Source organism: Spermophilus citellus (genome assembly GCF_964194105.1).
Source record: "Spermophilus citellus genome assembly, chromosome: 12".
In the NCBI taxonomy this organism is placed as follows: Eukaryota; Metazoa; Chordata; class Mammalia; order Rodentia; family Sciuridae; genus Spermophilus; species Spermophilus citellus.
This window is the reverse complement of record NC_138198.1, coordinates 77,333,243-77,350,661: the sequence shown is the minus strand read 5'-3', so window position 1 is coordinate 77,350,661 and position 17,419 is coordinate 77,333,243. Positions and strand designations below refer to the sequence as shown.

At 42.2% G+C, this 17,419-nt stretch overlaps 1 protein-coding gene and 1 long non-coding RNA gene across 11 annotated transcripts in view; one reads left to right on the top strand and one right to left on the bottom strand.

Annotated features, from left to right (window-relative positions):
• The window catches only part of DLGAP1 (DLG associated protein 1), a gene marked incomplete at both ends in the record, with an annotated part of 372,344 nt that overhangs the window by 92,876 nt on the left and 262,049 nt on the right, over positions 1–17,419 (bottom strand). The gene's annotated exons all lie outside the window — the stretch shown is intronic.
• LOC308631488 lies at positions 10,808–14,215 on the top strand. The gene is made up of 3 exons (XR_014018219.1): positions 10,808–11,446; positions 12,525–12,606; positions 14,121–14,215. It is a non-coding gene; the product is annotated as an uncharacterized lncRNA (long non-coding RNA).

The following is a 17,419-nucleotide window of genomic DNA, read 5'->3' as shown; positions in this document are numbered from 1 at the left end:
TTGGTGGACACAACATCTTTGTTTGTATGTGGTGCTGAGGATCGAACCCGGGCCGCATGCATGCCAGGCAAGCGTGCTACCGCTTGAGCCACATCCCCAGCCCCCTTCCTTATTCTTTTATCCTGTGCCTCAACTGACACAAAACATGTAAATTGCTGTGACCTTCACCTTGCAGAAAAGTAATGTCTATCTAGAGAACCATAGGAAGTAGCCCCAGGAAGTTCAGGTGCATTGCAATATGCCCGCCTGAGAATGAAGGAGAGACGCAACCCTGGGTGATGAAGCTCCTGTCTCCTTCTTGCCCATTGGCCCTGCCTCCTTTCCTTCCCTGTGAAAACCCTTTGTACACCCGATCCAGAAAATGGTGCTCTCAGAGTATATAGCCTCTGCACCCATCTTCTCAAGATGCCAGATCCTTAATAAAACTGATTTCTGCTGGGCTTGGTGGTGTACACCTGTAATCCCAGCGGCTTGGGAGGCCGAGGCAGGAGGATCACGAGTTCAAAGCCAGCCTCAGCAAAAAGCAAGGCACTAAGCAACTCAGGGAGACCCTGTCTCTAAATAAAATACAAAATACACTGTGTTCAGTGGTTGAGTGCCTCTGAGTTCAGTTCCCAGTAAACCACCCCCACCAAAAAAACGAAAACAAACAACAAACAAAAAAAACCCTTGATTTCCTTCCCACCAACTCACCAATTTACCTCTACCAAGTATTGGCTTTGGAGCATCGAGGAGCCAGAGCTGGGACAAGTAATACCCACCTTTCTTCCCTGAGCTGACCAACGAGTGACTGCAGGTCAATCTCTCCCTTCTCTGAAGACCCTCAGGTGACAGGTATCCTGCCCTGTGCTCAGAGGGAAGGGCTGTCACTGAAGCATGCTGTGAAGAATCTGAACCCGCCTGGCTAAGCTCCCAGCAGATTTTTAGATCCCACCTTTTGTCCTCCAATCATACTCATGTTCTACAATCATAAAAATACACACATTTCTCATTTTCTTTGGATCTTCATTTCTGAAGGCTCCCATGTCATGTAAAAGTTATGTGAAATAAATTCCTATGCTTTTCTCCTGTTAATCCGTCTTTGGTTATAAGCTAGTCAGCCAAGAGTTGGGTAAGGAAAAGATAGTACTTTTTCTGCCTTATATTGGAAAAGGAAGGATCTGGAATACTGTCAGAACTGGTGTAAATCCTGACCAGCCACTTTTAAGCCACATGATCTTAGATTATTATTATTTTTTTTAAAGAGAGAGAATTTTTAAAAAAAAAAATTTTTTTTATTGGTTGTTCACAACATTACAAAGCTCTTGACATATCATATTTCATACGAGAGAGAGAATTTTTAAATATTTTTTTAGTTATTGGCGGACACAACATCTTTTGTTTGTATGTGGTGCTGAGGATCGAACCCAGGCTGCACGCATGCCAGGCAAGTGCGCTACCGCTTGAGCCACATCCCCAGCCCAACCTTAGATTATTATATTATACTTCTGTGTGTGTGTGTGTGTGTGTGTGTGTGTGTGTGTGTTGGGGACTGAACCCAGGCCCTTGCACATGCTAAACATACACTCAAGCACTGAGTTACATACCTGTAGCCCTTACAGATTATTAGATTACTTTATCCTCAGTGTCTTTATCTGTTGTGTTTGGATAACATTGCCTGTCTCAGCGTAATAGGGTGAATGGAGAAGTTCTTAAGTTAGGTGACAGTGTGGCACATACCATCTGACTATCTGATTCTATTTCTTTTTCTCACTATATTGACCAAATTCAAATGACACAATAACCATCTTGAAAACTCCCTGAGGGAATTTTACCTGAAGGGAATGGATTTCACACTTCAAAGATGCTTTGGAGAGCTCTGTATGAATACACGTAACACACCTTCTTCTTTACCTTTTTTTTTTTTTTTTTTTTTGGCATGGGGATTGAATCCCGGAATGCTTAACCACTGAGCTACATCCTCAGCCCTTTTTTGTATTTTATTTAGAGACAGGGTCTCACTGAGTTGCTTAGGGCTTTGCTGAGTTGCTGAGGCTGGCTTTGAACTATCAATTCTTCTGTTTCAGTCTCCTGAGCCTCTGGGACTATAGGCATGTGCCATTTGTCCTGGCCCTTTCTATTTTTATTTATTTATTTATTGGAAACTGAGTCTTAAATTGCAGAGGGCTTCATTAACTTTCTGAGACTGGCCTCAAACTTGTGATCCTCATGTGTCAGCCTCCCAAGTTGCTGGGATTATAGGTGTGCACCACTGCACCCAGCAAAAGGCCTTTTCTTTCTTTCTTATTTGTTCTTTTTTTAGATACACATGAAAGTAGAATGTATTTGGCATATTATACATACATGGAGTATAACTTATTCTAATTAGGATCCCATTCTTGCGGCTGTACGTGACGTAGGGTTACACTGGTTGAGTATTCATACATGAACACAGGAAAGTTATATCTGATTCATTGTCCTGTCTTTCCTATTCCCATCCCGCTCCCTGCCCTTCATTCTCCTTTGTCTAATCCAGGGTACTTCAATGCCCCTACCCCGTGCCTTTTCTTAATGATTGATATTAAAACTTCATCTTCCTCTGTTCTCAACTCCTTCGTCTTCTCTTTACAGAGGCCTTCCTTGGCCACTCATCTTGAGCGGACCACTCCCTTCCATCCCAGTGTAACAGTGGCCGCTCCTTGGGGAATTGTCCTTGGCAAAGTTACTTTACCTCTCCTCCCTAGGCCCTTCCACTAGGCTGTTTCCCTTCCCTAATTCTCTTTCAAGGTTTATATCCCTTCCTTTTGCCCTTCATTTTAAATTCTAAAGGGAAGCCCTAACTAAATGGTTGATGTTAATTGCTATATAATCTTTCTTTAAATTTTCAGAACCTAGAACCAGTGGAGACCTTTGTTACACTACCTCCTTAGTCTTTAGTTCTGTGCTGCAACTAACAAAGCTGTTAGATTTAATTTGCAAAAAAAGTAATCTGTCTGTCTAAAGAACTATAGGAACTAGCTGCAGGAGGTTGAGGCCCATTTGGATATTCTGGCCAAGAAAAGAAGACACACAGCCTGGATGCTGAAGAAGCCCCTGTCGCAGCATGCAGCCTTCCTGCCCTGCTTCTCTTTCCCCTCCCTGTAAAAGCTCCTTGCACTGGGAGCGGTGGTGCTTGGCAGTAATCCCAGCTACTTGGGAGGCTGAGGCAGGAGGATAACAAGTTTGAGACCAGCTTTGGCCATTTAGCAAGATCCTGTCTCAAGATAAAAAGGGCTGAGAATGTAGCTCAGTGATAGAGTGCTTACCCAGCATGTGTGAGGCCCCGAGGTTCAACAACAACAACAAAAACAAATAAACAAACAAAAACCTACACACCCTGAGCCCTCTAAGATGGAGCATTGAGGTTCATAGCCCCTTTGTCTTCTCAAGAGCTTGGCCTTTGGATAAGCTCAATGCCTTCCTACATCTCTTTCTCTGTCTCTGCCTCTGTCTCTGTCTCTGTGTGTGTGTGAGAGTGTGTGGCTGGGGATGCATCCAAGCCCTCACTTGTGCTAGGCAAGTGCTCTACCACTGAGCTGCATCCCTAGGCCTCTCTCCTACCAACTCTGATCTCCCCAGGATTGGCTTTTTTGTTGATATTTGGTACTGGGGATTGAACCTAGGGCTGCTTTACCACTGAGCAACATCCCCAGCTGTTTTTACTTTTTTGTTGTTGTTGTTGTTTTGAGACAGGATCTTACTAAGTTGCTGAGCCTGGCCTTGAAGTTGTGATCCTCCTGTCTCAGCCTCTCAAACCATTGGGATTATAAATATGCACCACTGCACCTCACCAAATATTGGTCCTTGAGCAGTGAGCAGCCTGGACTCATAGCCTTTACTGATTTGAGGAGATATGTAGTAAAAATTAAATTGTCTGTGATGCTTTGGAGGTGGGGGTAGTGGTCAGGAGCTTGCCTGGCATGCATAAATCCCTGGGTTTAATCCCTAACAAAAAAAAAGAGGGAAAAAAGTGAATATAAAGATCTTTCTTTTTTTTTTTCTCTCTCTCTTTCTCTCACGCCCCCTCCAGCCCCCTTTCTTAGCTAAAACTGTGACCACGGGATGGAGAGTAGTGGCTTACTCACTCTGCTCTTTAATCCAGAATTTCCAAATCGGTGCCACTGAGTTTGATGCAGCCCTCAGTAGCCTTCCAGTTGCTGCTGTCTCCAAACCCCTGGCTGCAGATCAGCAGCTTCACTCTCCCCCCGTGACCATGCCCTCTGGAGTCTATCCAAGGCCTTCCCCAGTCTTTCTCATGACCATACTGACCTCACCCCACTGCGTCACATAGCATGACTGGCTCTGGCCTCTGCTTTTATGGTAGTTGGAAAATTCAGAGATTGCCACAAATTTCTGATATCTTGCAGAATGATTTCCAGTCAATGGTTTCCAACTTTTTTCATGCTCTCTATGTCATCCGTTAGCTCAGAAAAGACAAAGAAGAAAACCCTAAAACCAAAACAAAATCTTCCAAGTATGTCTCTTTTTGCCTCCACGGTCAACACTAATGGTTTCCAGCCAGTACAGGTTGGAGGGCACAATGTGAGTAGAACCAGCAACTTGATTCTACTCTGTGCAACTTCAAGTACGCACTTGAGAATTTATCATTGTAGATCCTCTTCAAGCTCTGCTACAGCCTGTCAGTAAGAGATCCCATGTTACCATGGTAATGGGTAGGATACTAGCCCTAAACTTATTCATCACATTACCAAAAACCTATCAAACTGCATGATATTTAAGCATTTGAGTTTTGACTGGGTGTTGTGTTGCGTGCTTGTATTTCCAGTCACTTGGGAGGCTGAGGCAGGAGGATCACAAATTCAAGGCCAGCCTCAGCAATTTAGTGAGGACCTAAGAAGCTTTAGTGAGCTCAAAATAAAAATAAAAAGGACTGAGACTCTAACTCCATGGTAGAACACTCCTGGATTCAATCCCCAGTACCACAAAGAAAAATAAAAAGAACATAATCTTTGGATACAGACCTTGATTTAAAAGTGTGTTACCTAGGGAAGGTTGCTTAAACTTTTTAATCATATTGTTTTTACTCTGTAAAATGCAGATAAGAATGAATAACTTCCTTCTAGAATTATTGGGAGGATGAAATGAAAATAATAAATGTGAAATGCTCAACAGAGTATCTGACACATATTAAATGGAGCTAATAAATGGTATTTAACATAAGTAAGTCCATAAGGGAAATGATTTTCTTCATTTTGTTTTAGCAGCCAAGTCTTGTACACTATGGTTCTGTGCAGAAGACACAAGAAAATTTTAAACTGTGTATTTCTTCCACACCAAGGTAGTCAAACTAGGCTATCCATCTTCATGGCAGCCAAATATATCAATTATCTTGCATAGTGCCAGGAAGGTGATATTTGATAAAACAAATGGGATTACAGGTTAGGTCTCTCCTGTTTAGTTCAGTTATTAGTGGTGTTTCTAATATACATATATATGTAAATTCTCATTTCATGTATCTTTGAATTAATAGTTTCAGTCATAAACATTGAACATTTATATGTATTAGTCAGCTTTCCATTACAGCGACAATATACACAAAGTAAGAAACTTAAAAGAGAAAAGGTTTATATTGCCTCATGGTTTCAGTACATGGTGGCTCAACCCTGTCGCTTTGGGCCTGTGACAGAGAACACATGGCAGAGGAGGCCTCTTCACTTCATGGAGGCTAGGAAGCAAAGAGAGACAGGAAGTGGCCAGAGTCCTAATATCCCCTTCAAGGAGACTTCCCTAATGACCTAACTTCTTTTCACTAGGTCTCCTAAAGGTTGCAGTACCACCACAGGGCTGCCCTGCAAGCCTTCAGCACACGGACCTGGGTGGGACATTGAAGATCCAAACTCCAGTAACATCTTATATACAATTTTATTTGAGCTATTCTCTCATGTTTACATGAGTTAAAAATAAGCAAAACAACAAAAGCTTTTATGATACATATACATGTGTACATATTTGTATATATATATACATATATGTGTATACGTGTGTATAAATTTGTGTGTGTGTGTGTTGCTGGGGATTGAATCCAGGGCCCCCATGCATGCTATAAGGCAAATGCTCTACCTCTTATTGTAAATATACCTTGAGGGTTGGGGATGTGGCTCAAGCGGTAGCGCGCTCGCCTGGCATGCGTGCGGCCCGGATTCGATCCTCAGCACCATATACAAACAAAGATGTTGTGTCCACCAGAAACTAAAAAATAAATATTAAAAATTCTCTCTCTGAAAAAAAATAAAAAAAAATATACCTTGAACTCTGTCACTTTTCTACTGATAATATAAGAAGGATTAGATTAGGAACTATGTTAAAAAAAAGTTTGAGCTTTAGTAAAATATTGGTAGCACACATCTCTAAGTTGCTGAGAGGCTGGCCTCAAACTTGAGATCTTCCTACCTCAGTCTCCTGAGCTGCTGAGATTACATGTGCTGATTGCTGTTGTTTTAAGGCACTGAGTTTTGGGGGTGATTTTTTACACAGAAATGGATAGAATAAAGCAAGTCACGGTGGTGCACGCCTGTAATCCTAGTGGCTTGGGAGGCTGAGACAGGAGGATTGCAAGTTCAAAGCCAGTCTTAGTAATGGCAAGGTGCTTAGCAACTCAAGGAGACTGTGTCTCTAAATAAAATACAAAATAGGGCTGGGGGGATAGTAGAAGATAGGAAGGGCAGCAGAATACAACATACACTAGTATGGCAGTATGTAAAACCGTGGATGTGTAACCGATGTGATTCTGCAATCTGTATACGGGGTAAAAATGGGAATTCATAATCTACTTAAAGTCAAATGTATGAAATATGATATGTCAAGAGCTTTGTAATGTTTTGAACAACTAATAATAATAATAAAAAGACAATAAATAATAGGGCTGAGGATGTGGCTCAGGGGTCGAGTGCCCCTGAGTTCAATCCTCAGTACCAAAAAAAAAAAAGAAAGAAAAAGAAAAGAAAGAAAGAAAAAGAAATGAATAGAATATTGTCCTAAAACTTGGGAATGGTATATTTAAACCTAGATTGGCCTAACTAGTTCTTTTTTTTTTTTTTTTTTTTTTTTTTTTTTTTTTTTTTTTGAGTTCAAGGATATGTTCATTACCTTGGTCTGACTAGTTCATGATTGTCTTCCAGAATCTTTTAAAAAAAAATTTATGGCAAATATACATAATACAAAATTTACCTTATTTTAACCATTTGTAAGCATACACTTCTATAGTGTTAAGTATGCTTGAACTATTGTACAATCGCCATCCATCTGCAGAACATTTGTCATTGCAAACTGGAAGTCTGTATCCATTAAATATCAACTCTCAGGGCAGGGTATGTTGCTCAGTGACAGAGCACATGCTTAGCAAGGTTCTAGGTTGGATCCCCAACAAAGTAAAAAAGAAAAACAATTCCTCATTCTTTCACCCCTATAGCCCCTAGCAACTACCATTCTTCTTTCCATTCCTATGATTTTTTTTTTTTTTTTTTGTACCAGGAATTGAATTCAGGGCCACTTAACTACTGAGCTACATCTCCACTCCTTTTTTAAAAAAAATATTTTATTTACAGACAGGGTCTTGTGAAGTTGCTTAGGGCCTCACCAACTTGTTGAGGCTGGCTTTGAACTTCTGATCCTCCTGCCTCAGCCTCCTGAGAGTCTCTATGAATTTGACTACTCTAGGTTCCTTTATATAATTGGAATCACACAATATTTGTCTTTTGTGTGTGTGTGTGTGTGTGTGTGTGTGTGTGTGAGAGACTGGGCTATTTCAAACACAATATACTAATAAATAATGTGTATTCATTTGTATATAAATTCATTAACAAAAATTATACATATTCATTTATTTAATCCAGGTCCCATATGTCCAAGAAGCAACATGCCCAAGGCAGGATAAGGAAGGAAGGAAGCAGTATCTCTAAGAACCACAGTTCACAGTGTCGGGCCTCTAAAGAGATCTGAAGAAACAGAAACCCATGAATCAAGAATAAGATAAGGCTATTTGGTTTGTTTCAACCTGTGTGCCGTTTAGTTCCCTATCAGAGCCCTGCCTAGAGAATGAAATCATTTCCATCTCTCAGCCCTTCCAAAGATCATCAAACACAAACACACCGTCTGCTCTTTCATTTCCTCTGTGTCCAGGGTGTGTACTGACTTGGTGGAATTTCTGGGACCAGCTGTGGATTACGTATCAAACAAAAAAACGGCAGGAAGTTGGCTCTGGGGAGAGTGAGCCTTAAATGCTGTTTGCTTACCCTGACTAGGAGTGAGCCTCTGGTGGCTTCTTTGACTTTCTCTGCTTTCCTCCCAGCCTAAGGGACATATGAAAAGGCAGTTCTGGGGTGTGGGACCCACTTTCAATGGTTTGGCCCTCCTCTAGCTATATTCACTCACCCTTATTGTACCTAGACCACCTGCTACACCTGGAAAGGATGGAAGTGATCTTTTTTAATCTCCCAAGTCTTACCCCACTATCATGGGCTGAATTATGTCCCACCTAATTCATATGTTAAAGTCCTAACCTAACTCTCAGTACCTCGGAAGGTAACCATCCTTAGAGTGGGGCTTTTTAAAGAGATGGTCAAGTTAGGAGGAGCTCATTAGGGTGGGCCCTACTCCAGGATGACTGGTGTCTTTAGAAGAAGAGATCTGGGTGCACAGGTACAGACTAAGGGAGACAGGGAGAGGACAGCCTCCTGCAAGCCAAGCTCAGAGGCCGCTGACACCTTGATCTTGGACGCAGCCTCCAGAGTGTGAGAAAATACTATCTTGTTGAAGCCACCCTGTCTGTGGTGCTTTGTCACAGACCGAGACACCTATCAATGGGAATCCCACAGTCCTAATGTTGGATTTCAGAAAAGTTTTGAAAGTAATAACCAAAAATATCCAAAGGCAAAAATCTGGTGTTTTGGTAAAGTTTTTTTTTTTTTTCTCGACTTCAGCAGGTCTAACGGAGGCAGGGAAGGCTGGGACCCAGAATGCCCAGGGAGCAGTAGGGTCCCTTACTAGGTGTCTGGGGCATGATCAAGAGACACTTCATAGCTTGGCACTTGTAATCCCAGCAGTTTGGGAGGCTGAGGCAGGAGGATCGAAAGTTCAAAACCAGCTTCAGCAACTTAGTGAGGCCCTAAGCAACTCAGTGAGATCCTATTTCAAAATAAAAAAATAAAAAGGGCTGAGGATGTGGCTCAGTGGTTAAGGGCCCTGGGTTCAATTCCTGATACCCAAAAAAATAAAAGTCACTTCATCCTTTCAGTCCCTCTCCTCTTCTCCTGGCTATTACTCTTTTGACTCTCACCCTAGCCCCTCCCACAACACTGTTTTATTATCCAGTAAGTCAGAAGGAAGGAGAAATTTGCATTTGCCCTTCTGACATAGCGTTGTGCAAATCCTGATTCTGTTTTGGGTATTCTTGTTGGGCGGGCTGGGGGGTGATATGGGTTGAAGAGGCAGCTGCTGGAGTCTAAGCAGGGGGGTGAATGGGTGGGTGGCAAGCAGAATAGTGGCCCCTAAAGATGGTGACATCCTGATCTATGACTGTTATCTCACATGACAAGGGAGACTTTGTCGATGTGATTAAGAATCTTAAAATGGAATGGTCATCCTTGATTATCTCAGTGGGGTCAGTGTAATCACATGGGTACTTATAAAAGGGAGGCCAGAAGTTCAGAGACAAAGGAGACAATGGAAAAGGGGGTGGGGAGGGTCGAAGCTCTATCCTGCTGCTGGCTTAGAGGATGGAATTAGGGGCCACCAGCCAAGGAATGCAGGTAGGTTTTTTTTTTTTTTTTTGGTACCAGGGATTGAACTCGGGGACATTCAACCACTGACTGAGCCACATCCCCGGCCGTATTTTGTATTTTATTTAGAGACAGGGTCTCACTGAGTTGCTCAGCATCTTGTTGTTTGCTGAGACTTATAACTTGTGATCCTCCTGCCTCAGCCTCCCAAGCCACTGGGATTATAGCGGTGTGACACCGTGCCTAGCTGCAGGTAGCTTTTTGAAGCTGGGAAAGGTAGGTAAGTGGATTCTCCTTTTAGAACCTCAATAAAAAGAACACAGCCCTGATGACTCATTTTTCGACTCCTGACCCCCAGGACTGTCAGTTATTTGAGTTGTTTTAAGCGACCAAGTTTGTGGAGTTTGTTGCAGCAACCACAGGAAACCAAAACAGGATCAAGATCCTTGAGAACGGCTGCTATGACATTTAGATAGGCGGTACTCAGAGCCCAGAAAACAAAGATGTGAATGGGGCTGCTTCTTGGTGGATGGAGAGTACCTGTGGACCCTCTGTGTTTGTATTCATGCATGTGCATGTGTATGTGCACGAGTGGGTGTGTGTGTGTGTGTGTGTGTGTGTGTCTTGGGTGCATCCACTCCCATTGAATGCACAATTACAATGATTATTTCATAACTTAAGCTTGGGTTGGAATCTTATAAGGATGGGGGCCAAGTGATTCTCCCAAAGATGGGCTCTGTGGGAGCAGGGAGAGCCCAGAATTCAGCTTCCATGTGCTCACAGTCCCTGCCTCTTCAGGCTGTGCTGGTGTGAATCAGAGTGGATCCTGGTGACTGCCCGCACTATCCCCTTACTTGTCCCAGCCCGGGGCTTCCTCTCAACTTTCCCCTTTCTCTGTTTGCCTGAGGCAATCCTAAACTGGCTAGGTGGGAAGATAAAGTACTCACTTTCAAAATGCCAGTGACCCTGTAAAGGTTGAAATCACACAGACATTGTTTCCTGCTTAGTTTCTGAGTCTCTGTGTATTTATCTATAAAATGGGTACGCTGAAAACATGCCCTGCTAGAAGCACTGGGAAGACTAAAGGAGGTCAAGTATGTGAAAGTCCTTTTGTCAAGGGCCCAGAGCAAAGGAAAAACTGTGGTTCTTATGTAATGAATTATAATTAATATCTATTGTCATTTCTATCAGCCTTATTTCCAAGCGTCACATGTTAGGAATATTACATATGTAATACTTATAAGTTCAAGTTCACCTACATAAGGGATTCAATTTTTTTTTTTTTTTTTTTTTTTGGTGGGAGGGATCCAACCCAGGTCCTCACACATGCTAGGCCAGGGCTCCCACTGAACTGTGTCCACAGCCCTAGGGAGTCTCTTCCTTTTCACAGAGATTTGGAGAACCTGGCAAGCAGGAGGCCCTGACTTGGATCCCCAGCACAGAAGGGGGAAGGAAAAAAGTGCCCTGGGGACTTAACGTGTTCCTCGGGCTCCTGCTAATGGACCTTTTTGCAGCGGGGTGGGCCTGCAAGGGGACCTGGCAGCATCTCGGCCCAGCTGCTCGGGTCCCTCATTGCCTGCATTCCTCTGACTGGTTACAACAGGTCTGGTACTTTTCCCTCCCTCCTCCTCGGCAGGGCCTCCACATCGTGCAGACAGCTGCTGCCACATTCCACTGCTCCAGAAGCGGAAGTAAGGCTCATTCAGGACCTTTCTGGGTGACTGACAGCATTTGATATGAGATTAACCAAATGCCAGTGTTGGGGGAAAACCAGCTTCCCCCTGAGTCACCTCCACACGCCTTTCTCAGGACACAGACACTGAGCCCGAAGACTGCTGGCCTGTGTGATTGGAGGGTGTCAGCCTCTGGCTGTGGGCCCGCTGGTGACCTGGTGCACACTGTGTATTGGGAGCGTAGGTCTGACTGTGCTGCTGAGTGAGCCTGCGGCCCCTGGCCACAGTGTCCTTGGCCATGCCTTGTGCTGGGCATGTGTGGGTCTCTCTGCCTGCCACGCAGGGTGTCTGTCTCCTGATGCAGGATGAGGGACTATTCCAGTTCCCCCGGGTGAAGTTGCAGGGTTTTTCCTCAGCTACCATGTGGGGACACAATGAAAGCATTCCAGGAAACCAGAAGGGCTGGGCCGGCCTCTGGATTTCAGAGCTGACAGCCAGGCCGCCAGGGGACTCCTTTCTGCTGTGTCATTTTCTCTGAGCTGTGGGGTACTTTCGGAGCAAACTCTTGAGTCCCACAGGTTTTACGACTTAGCCTTCTCACAAGGGAAAAAGCCTACTTCTTTTTCTCGGCAGAGTTTAACTTGTTATTCTACTAAATCCCAAGTTTTCAATTCTACATAGGATGAAGGGACAGAATGGGTTTGGGGAACTTTATCATGTCCCCAAAAGTCACAATATAGGATAAGAGAAATTAACAGAACACCTTGCCCTCTTTTTAACTCAAATTTGTTTTGTCTGTTCTGTTCAGCTATATGGAAGGATGGGGCATGATAGCATATCTTTGAGGGTACTTCAAGAGAAAAATAACCTAAATGTCAAGAAGCAGACCACAAAGATGCACACCCCCCCCCCCAAGTTTTCTTGGTATGCTCCTCCTCCCTCTCCTTAAAAAAAAAAAAAAAAAAGTCTCCCACACACAGAATCCACAAAAAGGAAAAACCAAAGCCAAGAATCCTTGAATCTTCCTGAGCACCTGCCTCAAGCATCTTCCACACCCTCTCCCCAGACTCCATAACAATGATTTCTTATCTCACAGGTCTCTAAAGAGATGACTCACTGGGTGCCACCTGTAATCCCAGAAACTCAAGAGGCTGTGGCCTGAGGATGACAAGTTTGAGGTCAGCCTCAGCAATTTAGTGAGATGGTTCTTTGTTCCTGTCTCCCAAGCTTCCTGTCCTACTTCATAGATATTTAGCTCCAGACAGCTTCTGCCTACTGATCATATGACTGCCACATTCCACATCTACTGAGATCAAACTGTGGAAAGAATGGGCACACTCCACTTGTTTGTATAGGTGGCCAAGATTTATGTGCTCTTGAATGGGCACTTTCTGTTATCATACCCCATTAGAAATTATGTGTGTTGGGGGGGTGGGTAATGGTGAGGACAAGAGACCTTTTCAAGTGAAGAGCATTTCTGGGTGGGGGGCGGTGGCTGCTTCCTATGTGTAAAGTTCTTCAAGACAGCACCACTCAAACCGTGCCCAAATGAAAAAATGATCATAGGCTAAATTAGCAAATTACTTTCCTGGAGATTAGATTCCAGGCAACCTCAAGCAATTTATGTTGAAAAATAGTTTGCTTTAGTTTAAGCCAATTAAACCAAAAGCACAGATTTTAATTCTGAGGGACAGAAAGTAGATTTGGGGTTGCCAGGATTTAGAATTAAGCGGAGAGTGACTGGTAATTGGGGAGATAAAAATGTTTGATGAGCCGGGTGAGGTGGCACACAACTGTAATCCCAGCAGCTCGGGAGGCTGAGACAGGAGGATCCTGAGTTCAAAGCCAGCCTCAGCAAAAAGCGAGGTGCTAAGCAACTCAATGAGACCCTGTCTCTAAATAAAATACAAAAATAGGTCTGGGAATGTGGCTTAGTGGCCAAGTGCCTCTGAATTCAATCCCTGGTACCCCCCACCCCCCAAAATAAAAAAAAAATGTTTGATGGTAGGTGTGGTGTTGATTGTACAACTCTGTAAATTATTAAAAAAATCATTGAATTGGCTGGGCATGGTGGTGCATGCCTGTAATCCCAGCTACTCAGAAAGCTGAGGCAGGAAGATGGGAAATTCAAGGTCAGTGTTGGCAATTTAGCAAGGTCCTGTCTCCAAGTTTAAAACAAACCAAACAACAACCAAAAAAAGGGCTAGAGATGAGGCTCAGTGGTAAAGCATCCCTGGCTTCAATTCCTAGTATCAATAATAAATAAATAAACAAATAAATAAAATAAAAAAATTTTGAGTTGTATGCATTGGGAATTTTATGATATGTGAATTCTACCTCAATAACATTAAAATTTTAACTCTAAAAGAATTACATGATCTCACAAAAAAAATAGCTCTAATATTTCATTGATACTAGTAACGTGTGTGTGTATATGTGTGTGTGTGTGTGTGTGTGTGTGTGTGTGTGTGTGTGTGTGTGTTACTAGGAATTGAACCCAGGGGCATTTTACCACTGAGCCAAATTTTTGAGACAGGGTCTCACTAAGTTGCCAAGGCTGGCCTCAAACTTAGCCATCCTCCTGCTTCAGCCTCTTGAGTAGCTGGGCTTATAGGCCTGTGCTGCTGTTCCTGATGGTACTAGTAATTTTTTATTGATTGTTTTTAGTGTATTATTGCTAATATTTTAACAGGCTCTCAAGAAGAACACATTAGAGACATTATAGGACTTCAGAGCCCAGGGAAGACACTGACTGGCTCTAAAGCAGACAAACACAGCAGGTGAATGTGAGTCCAGTTTTTTTAATAATTTATTTTTTAATTAATTTTTGTACCAGGAATTGAACTCAGGGGCACTCAACCACTGAGCCACATCCCTAGCCCTATTTTGTATTTTATTTAGAGACAGGGTCTCTCTGAGTTGCTTAGCACCTGGCTTTTGCTGAGGCTGGCTTTGAACTCGCTATCCTCCTGCCTCAGCCTCCCAAGCTGCTGGGATCTGTAAAATATTCTTAAAGAATACAAATAAATTCTGTAGCTGCCTTATAGGCCAAGATAAAAAATGTTGCCCGCACCCCTAGAAGCCCTCAGTTCACACCTCCTGCTATGAATTGCATAAGCGAAACAGAAGGCCCATGTATGTTAAAGGCTTGGTCACCAGCCTGTGCTGCTAATAGGAGGCAGTGGAACCCTGGAGAAGTGGGGCCCAGTGGGAGGGAGTTGGATCAGTGGGAGCTTGCCTTGAGGGGGATATCGGGACCACAGCCCTTTCCTTTCTGTGTTTTATTTTCCAGCAGCCAGCAGGCAGGCAGCTCCCTCCACCATGTGCTCCCCACCCTCATGTTCTCCTTGCTGTAGGCTGGAAGTCAAACTATGATGACAGAAACCTCTGAGATCATGAGACAAAACATTCCTCTTTATAAGTTGATTTGTCTCAGTTATTTTGTCACAGTAATGGCAAGCTGACTGGCACCCCCAACATCTGTACCCTATGATAACTTCTTCCCCAGCCCAGAAGGAACCACTCAACTAATGTTTGCCACTATTTCCTTGCTGTTTAAAAATTAGTTTTTCCATTTCTGCATGCATTCTTAAACAATATAGCTTATTTACACTTGTTGATGCTTATGTTTAATGAAAAAAAATATATATATATAAAATATATTCAGGTTTTGTTTCTTTTCTTTTACTTAGTGTTGTGGGTAGATTCGTCTATATTTTTATAGACACACCTATTTTCATTGCTTATGAAAATACAAAAATTTCATTGCCTAAAAGTAATACAATAAAAATATATTTAACTATAGATGTATATTTAAATTTCTTTTTTTTTTGGTTGGGGGGTGGGTACTGGGGATTGAATCGAGGGGTGCTTAACCAATGAGCAACATCCCCAGCTCTTTTTATTTTTTATTTTGAGGCAAGGTCTTGTTAAGTTGCTGAGGCTGGCTTTGAACTTGGGATCATTTTACCTCAATTTCCTGAGCTGTTGGGATTATAAGCATGTACTACCATGCCTGGCTATATTTAAGTTTCTTAAATAAAAATTACAGGAGGCCATTGTTTTGGTCTAAGATCCTTTACTATGTCCCAACAGACCAGTCTAAAAATCAATGGAATTACATTGTAGTTCCACATCATTAAGCTGAACCATCTATTTATCTGTCCTTTTAAGAAATGAGGTTTAGAGCCCGTACAGTGGCGCACATCTATAATCCCAGTGGCTGAGACAGGAGGATCATGACTTCAAAGCCAGCCTCAGCAAAAGATGGGCACTAAGCAACTCAGTGAGACCCTGTCTCTAAATAAAATACAAAATAGGGCTGGGGATGTGGCTCAGTGGTTCAGTGGCCCTGAGTTCAATCCCCAGTACACCCCCCCCCCCAAAAAAAAAAAAAAAAGAAAAAAGAAATGGGGTTTAGGAAAAAAAAGTTAGGTTTAGAAAGGTAACAGACAAATTTATTTCTCAAACAGGCAGTTTGAATTAGCACCATAATGAAGTTCCCTTTGCCTTACTTCTTTCACAAAAAAATGGTAACCTAAAGTAATCCTATGTTAAACAATCATTTTTCTATTGTTCTGTTTTATCTCATCCTTAAAAGGAAAGTAGTTTTAAAATACAAGTTTTTTGGGTTGATTTCTTTAACTCTTTTCTGTCTGAAATGAACATTTTCTACTCTTGCTCATAGGAACACTTATTCTGCTAACTGGAATGAAGCCTGGCATTAGAATAAAATAATAAAGTCAATTAAAACCTGAGCATGGTGGTGCATACCTGTTATCCCAGCTACTGGGGAGGCTGAGGCAGGAGGATTGCAAATTCCTGGGGAACTTAGTAAGATCCTGTCCAAAATTTAAAAGGGTTGGGGACGGAGCTCAGTGATATAGCACATTTGAGTTCAATCCTCAGTATTGAAAATGAAAACCCTCCAAAAGCCAAACCCAAAACAACAACAACAAAACAAAATCCAAGCCAATTAAAAGCTTTAAAATAAACTTCAATTTAGTCCTCTGATGGGCTGTTTCCAGTCATGGGATAGATATTTAAACAATGCTATCATAATCATTCTTGTCCAGGCATTCTGGCACACAAGAAAAAGGGATTTTTCTAGGGAATTTCTGAATTGCAGGTTGGGAATTTCTTCATAATGCCAAATAATTTTCAAAAAAAAAAATGCTTATATCAATTTATATTCCCAAAAGAGGGCATGAGAATTTCTATTATTCTACTTCTTTCTAAAAAACTTTTACCGCTTTTTATTTTTTATTTTGAGACAAGGTCTTGCTAAGTTACTTAGGGCTGGCCTTGAACTTTTGATCCTCCTGCCTCAGTCTTTCAAGTCACTGGGATTACAGACATGTGTCACAGTGCCCAACCCCCTTTCTCAACTTTTGATATTGTTACACTTTATAATTTTTTACTAGCCAAGTATATAATGATATCTCACTGTGGTTTTAACTTACTTAATTTGAATTACTAATGGGATAGGCACTTTTTTTTTTTTTAAACAGTTTCTGGACATTTTGATTTCCTCTTCTGTGAAGGATCAAGTTTGAAGCAAATGTGGGACTTGTTTTTTTAAAAAAATTCATATTCCTTGTATTTTATTTCAGAAACCTTTTCTTAACCCTTTATCGTTTTTGGAAGCTTTATTGTTGGCTTTTTATATTTGAGTCTTAAACTCAACTAGAATTGATTAGGTGGGATAGAGTATAAGGTTGTGATGGTTCATTTTATGTGTCTACTTGACTGGGCCATGTGGCGCCCAGACATTTGGTCAAACATTCTGGGTGTGTCTTTGAGGATGTTTCTGAAGTGAGTAACAGTTGAATCAGTGGACTGAGTGAAGCCGACATGTGAGTGGATTTCTTTCAACCAGTCGAACACATGAGTAGAATGAAAGGGCCAGGTCTGAGGACACTCCTGAATGACTGGTGGAGGTGGGACATCCATTTCTCTGGTCTTGAGACTAAGCCTGAAGCATTTGATCTT